The sequence below is a fragment of the Balaenoptera musculus genome, chromosome 8 (assembly GCF_009873245.2).
Source record: "Balaenoptera musculus isolate JJ_BM4_2016_0621 chromosome 8, mBalMus1.pri.v3, whole genome shotgun sequence".
NCBI classification, from domain to species: Eukaryota; Metazoa; Chordata; class Mammalia; order Artiodactyla; family Balaenopteridae; genus Balaenoptera; species Balaenoptera musculus.
In genome coordinates this window covers 95049642-95059092 of record NC_045792.1, presented here as the reverse complement: position 1 = coordinate 95059092, position 9451 = coordinate 95049642, and the positions used below count along the sequence as shown (strand labels likewise).

General features: G+C 52.2%; 1 protein-coding gene across 1 annotated transcript in view; it reads right to left on the bottom strand.

The window, feature by feature from the left end:
- Positions 1-2403: 2403 nt before the first annotated feature.
- The window catches only part of CRY2 (cryptochrome circadian regulator 2), a 31807-nt gene continuing 24759 nt past the window's right edge, over positions 2404-9451 (bottom strand). Inside the window, exon 12 of the mRNA XM_036859582.1 lies at positions 2404-4644. The gene's annotated coding sequence lies outside the window, so the exon portion shown is untranslated. The remainder of the gene's footprint in view (positions 4645-9451) is intronic.

Below are 9451 nucleotides of genomic sequence, written 5' to 3'. Positions count from 1 at the left end.
GTCGCCGCCCCGCGGTCGCCGGGTTTGGCCCAGCCCCGCCCTAAATCCCACACCGACTCCTCAGCTCAGTTCCTCCTCCCTCAAAGCCCTCCGTGCCCATGCGGGCTCTGCTCCTCGGGGTGGGCCTAGCGCCTGGGTATCGAATAACTAACGGTGGGTCCCTGGTCCCTAGGACCCTAGTTGACCCCCTCGCTGCAGGCAAAAAGGGCAGTCAGGAAATGAGGGTCATGGAGGAAGGCAGAAAAAGGCGAGTGGGTGTTGGGAGTTGGCTCCTAGAGCAGACAGATTTGGAGTCAGGTGGTGTGAAGTCACAGCCTGGCTCTCCAAGTGAATAGGCGGTGTGGCCTTGCATTAGTGACAAGAGTCCTAAGGTTTGATTTTTCTCATCTGTGAAATGGGGACAATAATGGTCCATCTCACGGTTGTGAGGATGAAATGTAATACAAATGTGTTGTCACTGGAGGCTGGGAACGCCCCACCTCCAGCTGGGAATCAGGGCTAACCCCACCCTGTCCCCTTACCTTGAGGGGACCCTCTGTCCCAAGAACTCTCCCCAGAGGGTCTCCTCACTAAAGATTGACTCAAGCCCCCCTTCAGCCCCAAACACCTCTAATGGTGAACTGAACCCTTCCTTTTGGCTTCTGACTCTCAGCTTCTCCTCCCTGTCAGGACTTTCTTGCTTCCTCCCTCTCCTCATTTAGCAGCTCAGCTGCATTTCCTGCCGAGCACCCCCTCTGTGCACCCAGATGCCCCACAGCCAGCTTCTCACATTCTCAGACTTGGGGCCTGTCCTCCTGCCCCCACAGTTGACTTCTTGGGATTCTTCCGGTGGTTTTCCTGCTCCCCCCAGCACCTCTGCCCCTGCTAGGTTTGGGCCATGGTTCCTCCTGGTCTTCTCTCCCCTAAGAGGACGAAGCCTGTGAGCTCTTTCATGGAGCATGGACTTCTGGATACTCAGGCTGCTGGCCACGGCTAGGCCCCCGGCTTTGGTGGGTCATAGAGCCTCTGGCCAATCCTCACTGGCTTGTCTGGACAGCTGAGAGAACCACAGAGGCCCTGTCCTTCTGAAGAAGGGGCAGAGCAAACTGCTTCACAGCTGTGGAATCCTATTTGCAAATCTAGACTGCCCACTGGTTGTGCAACCCAGTGGCACGACCCTTCGATTAGCACCCGGAAAGGAGTTGCAGGCACCTGCCCCACAGTAAGCAACCCCCGAGCTCCAGCCCTGAGAACATTTCAATACTTAGAGCCGAAGGCCTTGGCTGCCTCTCTTCTCCCTGCCCCTGGGCCCAGAGGGGACACTTTACCTTTCCTGTCTCGGCTCAGGCTCCTTTCACTACACCCAAACGGTAACCACCTGCTGCTATGGTGCTGACTTTTCCTCCCGGGAAAGCAATTTTGCCATAGTGGCTAATAATTGTTCCTTAGAGTGTGTGCTTCTCTACTAGGGAGCCTCCTCAGGTCAGGAGCGTGCGCGTGCGCATGCGTGTGTGTGTGTGTGTGTGTGTGTGTGTGTGTAGGAAAACTCCATCTTCCAGAATCTTTTGCTCAAGAACAAAGGTATCTTAGCTTCCGTGGCCAAACCAAAGCCACATTAGAGAGAAGCCAGAAGGCAGAGAGGGAAGGCCAGGCCCAGGTGTCAATGGGAAGGGGGCCATCAGGAGCTTCAAAGCAGAGCTGAGAATGAGACGCGTCCCAGGGTCAAGTTCCTACTTTTCCCCTTTCTCACTCTGTGCAAGGCAGCTTGTGATTTTCTTGGCCTGGCCCGAACCCCATCCCACAAGAATTTGGGGTGTGGGCTGACAAAGCTCTCATGTCCAGTGGTCCAAGACTAGACACCCTCACAGGAAAGCCCGTGCACACCATAGAGAGGGGCCGCTCTGGCCAGATGGCACGAGACAAAGTCAGCATCCAGGCTCTGGGCTCGTCTGTGGGCAGATCTGACTACGTGGCCAGAGCCAGAGGGCTTGCATCCCGTCTGCACCAAGCAGCTGAAGCTTACGTGGCTGAGTTGAGGTAAAGAATGGATTGAGGGCCTGGAGAGGGCCCTGCCATTGACTGATCCCCAGCCTGGGGGGTTTAAGTGGGCCGAGAGGCTGGGTCACTGCAGAACAGCACTCAGGAACCTCATCCTGGCCCTGGCAGGCTCTGTACCATTATGGCCGACTGACCTCCAACTCTGACCAAGCTCTGGAGTCTAGACCACTAGTTGCTCCAGTTGCTCAAGTAGGAGCCTCCCTGATCCTCCATCTCCCATCCACTCCTCCCTGCCACCTCCAAGGCGGGTGAGAGGCTCCTGGTTCAGCAGAACCAAGACGGTCTGGCCTAAGGCTTCATGCGGGCTAAGCCCCACTGCCTCCCAGTCCCCAGACCTCCCACAAAACTGACAACAGCACAACTCTGCTCAGACAGGATCAGACATTTATGAAACACATGAATATTCACAAACAAACTGGGAGAAACACACCTTCCCAGCAATAGAAAATCTCTGTATAAAGTGCATTTGGCCTGCGACCATCTCCTCCCCATGCTGGCCCTTGGATCAGGATTTGGGGCAATGCTCTGCAGGAGCCCCCAGGGACACCTGGGCCAGGAGAGGGGAGGCACGAAGCGATTGTGGAGCTCCAGGCCACTGGATACACCCTCTCCTCACCCTGCCCCTCCCAGCTCCGGAGTGGACGCATGCCAGGGATGGTGGAGACGTAGGGGAAGGTGGTCCTCCCAACCTGTACCTTAGGGAAGAGAACCATCCTTAAATGGGCAGGAAAAGGGAATCATCCTGACATTTGAAGGTGCTGCTAAATAAATACTGACTCTGGCCCTAAGCCCTCTGGCCTTCTCAGTTTCTCAGACTAGCCCTTCCAGGCTTGCTCTACTCTCCTTCTGGCAATAGCCCCCAATTCTCTTTCCTCTTGGCTGGGGCTAAGGGAACAGTGAAGCCCCCAACCCAATGCTGCAGAAAAAGCCATCACCGGTGCCCTGCTCTCCCCACATGATTATGGGACATTTCTAGTGAGGGTGACATACATACAACAGTTGGACTCTAAAGGCAGCTCTCTGGCTGAGAAAGGCTGAGGACGTCTCAGGAAGAAGCCTGTCGATGTGCCGGACAGAAGTAGGAGGCAGGGGCCTGACCCAGGGTTCTGGTCCCAGGACAGAGGACAGTGAAGGGCAGGGCTGGGGCCAAGGGAATGAACAGCTCTGAGGCTGGGGAAGGTCACAGGGGAGGTAGAGAGGAGAAGGCCCAGAGGCCAGCTGAATGTTACGTGTGAGGACAACAATCCCAAGAGGAACTGGCCTCTCAGCTACACACACACACACACACACACACACACACACACACACACACACACACACGCTGTGGCTCAAGTGCAGGCCATGGGTGGAAGGAAGACTTGCTCCAGCTGACCGCACAGCCCTCCTTTTCATGGTGTCTTTCTCAGCACAGCCCCGACAGTGGGAGGCCGAGGTGGGAGGTACAGGCTGCCCCTAGAACGCAAGGCCTTGGCTTCTCTGGGTCACACCTCCCACCTGCTGCTTCCGGAAGGCTTGGTGTGCTGGGTGGGATCGCGGCTTGGGTCTTTCCCAACTGTCCCCGGCGGTCCACCTGCCTGGGTCTTTGATGTCCAGCTACTGGGAGAGCTGACGTGGCAGCTTGGTTGCTGACCAGCCCCGGGCAGGCTGAGGAAGACTTCAGAGTGCAGACTAGAATGGCTTCCCTGGCTGGTGCCAGCTGAGCTTGGTGGCAGCACCGAGATGCCATGGAGTGTGGCGAGAGGAGCCAGGGGGCTTTCTACCACCAGGAACCTGGCCTCCTCCCGGTGGAGGCACTTGAGTCTCCAGTCAGCTTTGGGGCCGGCTCTCAGCTTCTGGGGAACAGTAGTGAGAGCCGGTCCTCTACTTGTAACCTCAGGTTTTGAGCCCCGAAGAGGGAGATGTTCTTCTCAGCTAACGTCTATGACACCGTGCATGCAGCGCTCCAGTCAGGCGCCTGGCTGTACTTCTGCACGATGATGCAAAGCTTCCAGATCTGTCTACAGCCTCGTGCTCAGTCCCAGCTCCCCAGGGAAGAGTCCGGAGAACCCAGTGGCAGGGAATTTTAAAATAAGAAGCCAGGCCAGGTGACTATGCCTGGACACACCCGTCCCCTCCAGCCCGCCCAGGAACTCAGCAGAACCCTAGCTGCCTCTAGAATCCCACACTCTGGACAACAGCCAGAAATGCTTCGCCCCTGCTCGGCAGTCTGACGTGAGGAAGGAGGGAGGGAGGGAGGGAGGATTGGGGGCAGATGCCAGGATCCCAGCTAAGGTCCCACCACTCTTCTATTCAGACAAGGCAGCTGGCTCACAGGGACAGGTCTGGGGTGAAAGTCACTGCCATGACCTCTAGCCTGGTGTCCAGAGGCTGAGGTAAGCTGCTACAGGTACTCCTCCAGCCCAGGCAGCGTTTGGAACCACAAGAGTGTAAACAGACACATGCATACGCAAATAGGCGGGCCACTCCTTCCTCGGCACACGCACACACATACACACGCACACGCTTGCTCCATCTCGGGAGGTGATCAGCTGTTCTGCAGGTTGCACTCTGCTGCCACGGTGGCTGCTCGGGCACCCAGGCTTTGCTCACAGAGTCACGGCACTGCAGCTGAAAGAGAAAAACAAGGGCAAAAGGGAGCGTTCAGGAGGCTCTCAGTTGCCCAGGGACACGGCTCCTCCAGCTGCTTCTCTGGGGAACTGGGAAGAGCCCAGAGTAAACCGAACGGGCCACGGTACCTGGGACAAGGTTGTTGCTGGGATGCCAGCGGGTGCCTGAACACTGGCCCTCTGGGGTGCTGACGTGGACAAGCTGTCCCCCGCGGACCCTCTGGGCCTCCTCTGCCCCTTGCCTGAGAGCAGCAGAGGAGGGGGAGAAGGCCACGGACACTCACCTGAGGCCTTGGGTAACACTTGCTCAGATATGACAAGGGCAGTTTCTGAATCAAGGCACAGCGGCTGCTGCCAGAGATGGAGAATCAGAAAAAAATGGCTGGAAGAGAAGCCAGCCGGGACCAGTCATCTTGAAGATGAAGGCAATGACTGAGTTCACAATCAGCCGGTGAGCAAATTTCCACATGAGCAAATTTGCTCATCAGCCGGTGAGCAAATTTCTTCTGACACATGCAACCCTTTTCAGACAAATGTTAAATCTGAAGATTTTATCTGGATGATGATAATTTATCTAGAAGCTGGGAAAAATCAAGAGCAAACGTAGGAGTGGGTACCTGTAGGGGTCAGTACTGAGTGCCTCTTTAAAATATTTTCAACAATTTTCCCTTTAAGCTTGTACTATAATAACCTAGCCATATTTTTTCACTATGAATAAATATATTTGTTAAATATAGAGTGTACATATGTTTATTGAAACATGCTGATTGTGATATATATTTTATACATAGATCTCTCTCTGGCCCCTATTGTTAAGCCAAAGACATGACTGTTCTTCTGAAACTGAAAATTTCAGGCTTGAAGAGTATACACAACAGGTCCTCCTACCTACTACCTCCATTTCTCGTGTTTTCTCCACCTTCAGGAATGGGGGAAGATAAAGAGTGCTTTGAGATTCCTTAGAACAAGGGCTCTTACTCTGGGGGTTCCTGGATCCTTAAGGGGTCCAAGGATAGGCTTAAGGGGCAGTCCACGAAGACCAGGAAGAGAAAGGTGTACATTTCTCTGTGTGTGCAAATAGGTGCAATTTTCTGGGAAGAGGCTCCATCCTTCATCAAACTCTTCAAAGCATGGGTAACCCAAAGAGGGTTTAAGAACTGATGCCTAAGCTTAGAAGATAAGGGGGTGAGGTGCAGTCAGGTGGCTATAACAATTCATTCAGACCTATGCTGACTTGGGTGTGGTCTAGCTATGGGGCAGACTCATGAAGGGAAGTGGCAGTGTCCTGGCCTCAGATAAGCTCCAGTGACCCATGACCCTCTATGATGGGTTCAAAAATCCAAACAGAAAACCAAGGTTTGGAAGAACCAGCTTACCCTTGTCTACAAAGCTAGTCAGAGGCCTGTTCAACTAGTTACTCAAGTTGCTCCATCAGCAGATAATTAGATGGTCCCTGTGCTCTTGTTCTCAAGCTAGGGCATAAGTCTGCAGAAAAAGGGGGCTGGGGAAATCACATGAGGCCTTGCAGGAAAATGATGACAGCAGCACTAAAGGAAAGGGAAGAACAGCTAGGGGAGAGGCACTAGGGAAAAATCAACTCATAAAACATGCACTAAAAAAAAAAAAAAAAAATCAATCTCACAATTGTCCAACTCTTTCAAGCTGTCATTAATACAAGAAGCAGAAGTGGCTGGAACATAGAATCAGTTAACGAGCACCTCCCTCAGTGTGCCGATGTCAGTTAGGACGGCCCCCCTGGGTACCTGTGCCCTCACACCCTTTCCCACCCACTGGATGCTAACAAGAAACCCAAATCTGCAAGTCCACCCTTCCCCAGCTCCCAGCCCAGGAGGGGCGTGTGGATACCGTGCACACGTGAGCATGTGTCAGCAGAGGAGACATGACAGCTCAAGGTCGGGAAGAAACTTTGTTTGGAGCCTGTAACCAGGTCTCAGAGGTCACCCCTCCCCACCACACAGGGTGAGTCACAGTGCCCAAGAGCTCGAGAGGGGCAGAGGGTTTGCTGCCAGCTCCCAGTTAGGAGCAGGGAAAGCCAGAGGTGCAGCTGGGCCTGGATGGGGTACAAAGCTGGGCTCTTAGCGCAGTCTCATTCCTCATGCCAACTACACGCTTGCCCTTCCTGCACCACAGAAATCACACGGCAAAGGGGAGGGGACGTCCATTAGTCAACAGCTACTTAGTAAGTGCCAGGGAAAGTGTGAGGGGATACCAGGTCCCAACTAACTTCCTGTCTCAGGAACTGAGAGACAGAGAGGTGAGAAGAACCTGTGTGAAGGCTCCCGGGCGGTGAGCAGCAGGGTTTCTGACCACCACGCGGCCTCCGCTTCCACTGGGCGGCATTTTACAGATTGCCCAGTGCCTTTCACACACATTATTTCACGTAAGGAAGGATATACATGGAACAAATGTCAAAAAGACAATGAAGAGATTCCAGAAATCAGGTTTTCCTCGGCGAAGCCCCAGGGCTAACCGAGCTTGGGTGAACTCCGGCGGAGGAGGGGAAGAGGTGATCCTTGCCATGAACCTTTTATATTCAATGGGCTTCTCTCAACAGATCACCATGTACCAGCAGAAGGACAAATGGATCACGTGAACTGTTAAAATAATTAGACCAATAAGAAAAATCTGTACACAATTCGAGCCTGATGGAATCCTGAGCAGTCAGCAGCTTTGGGGATTATGGGGAAGCAGCTGAAATGAGAGCTATTTGGCGCTGGCTTATTTTTCAGTTTAGTGAACACTGTACAATAACCAAATACAGAACAGATACTGATGTGGGTTTGAGGTAAACATGGAAGCGATGGATATCAGGGTATGTTTTCCCACAAGGTCAGTTCACATCTTTGTCTGGCCCAGGCCTGAGGCATTAGAAATAACAGAACCACAAAACTATAGAGGCTGGAGCTAAACATGGCCTCAAAATGTCCATGATGGAGCCTTCAGGCTGGTAAAGGATGATTATTCACACCTTACAGCTAAAGCATCTCAGAAAGGTTATGAATCCTGCCCTAAGCCACACAACTAAAACTGACAGAGAGGAGAGGGGGAAGGGTCAATACGACTGTATCAACACAGGCCCTGTGGCCACTGCTCTGTGGTCCACCCAGCCCAGCGTGCTGGCCCTGACCGAAGTAACAATAACACGGTCAAAGACACCCTGAGAAGCATATGCAAGGTGGTAATGTGATTTCGCCTGCGTGGTGCGTTTTACTTATTCAAAGGCTTTTCACATATGGTTTTTCATTTTCTTTCCCCAGGGTGTGTGCTCGATGGGAAGGGCAGGTGACAAGATGCTATTATCACTGTTTTACTGATGAGGATGCTCCACATCTTTAGGCCCAGGCGCTGCCACCAGTACACAGCGAAGCACACGTTTCACTCAGAAACTCTTTTCCCTCAGGGTTTCCAAAGAACATGAGTATCTGTCCTGTCCTCTGACCTCCTGGTCCTCACTTCCAATCAATTAGCCATGATTAAGGGCTAAGCCCTAAGAATCAGTCCTTAAGATCCCAGTAGGCTGATGGCTATCTCCTGGACTACAAGGCAAGAGACCAGTGCTGACCTCTGCACCCTTGTAATGTCCACTTGGAATCACCACCACAGACTCTCAGCTGGCTCTCTCCCCCCACCATTTCTTCTTAGGTCCCAGCCCAATGCCTGGTTAATCTTCCAAAAATGCCAGTTTGATCATTCACTCTCCTGTTCCAAAATGCTCCTTAGTTCCCAGAGAGTACACCAAGACTCCATCTGCCTGACATTTAAGACCCTCCATGATCAGACCCAACTGTAACCTTATGTTCTTCTAAAAAAATAATAATAACAATATCCATAATAATAATAATACCTACCATTTTATTTATGAACTTGTAAGGCAGGCACTGGGCTAAGTGCCCTGTATATTACGTAGAGAGTTATCGACCAGTATCTACACTTCCTAGCTAACAGAATCTGGATTTTGTTCAGCGGGTCATGGACATGGCCCGGACAGTGTGTCAGGAATGGTCTAAGTCAGTGATTCTCAAAGTACAGTCCCAGAACAGCAGCATCATCAAACTGCTACGAACTTGTTAGAAATGCAAATTCTCAGGTCCCACCCCAGACCCACCGGATCCGAACCTCTGGGGGTGGGGCCCAGCCATCTGCGGCTTAACAAATCCTCTAGGGAATTCCATTGCCCACTCAGGTTGGAAATCAAGGGTCTAACCAATCGTGACAATCCAGATCCCTATTTCCCAGCTTTGGGGAGGCTTTGTGACTCAGTTCTGGCTCACGAGGCCAATGTGAAAAGCTGGGGAAGGGGTATCCTGGGAAAGCTTTTATTTTCTTGATGAAAAAGGAAGAGAGGCATCCCCTGACAACCCTCATAATATAAAACTGCAACCTCCACTGTGCCCCAAACTTTCTACCTTCTTACTCGACTTCATTTTTTCTTCATACCACTTAGGGCTTCTTGACACATGATGTATCTATTTGTTTACTGTCTGTCTCCTCCCACAAAGATGCACCCAAGAGGGAAGGGACTTTGTCAGTCTTGTTCACAACTATATCCAGTGCCTACAACGGTGTCTGGCAAATTGTGATCACTTGACATATGTTTATTGTATGAATGAGTGCAGCTGTCTCTGAGTTTCCTTCTCTTTCTTGCTTTGAACAAGGAGTTGATGGCTGAGGCTGTGGCAGCCACCTTGAGGCCAGGAAACAAGAGAATCTCAGAAAAACTGGCTCTGACACTGTTGAGCCACCAAACCAAAACTAGCAGCACCCAGCTCTGGGCCTTTTGTTCAGTA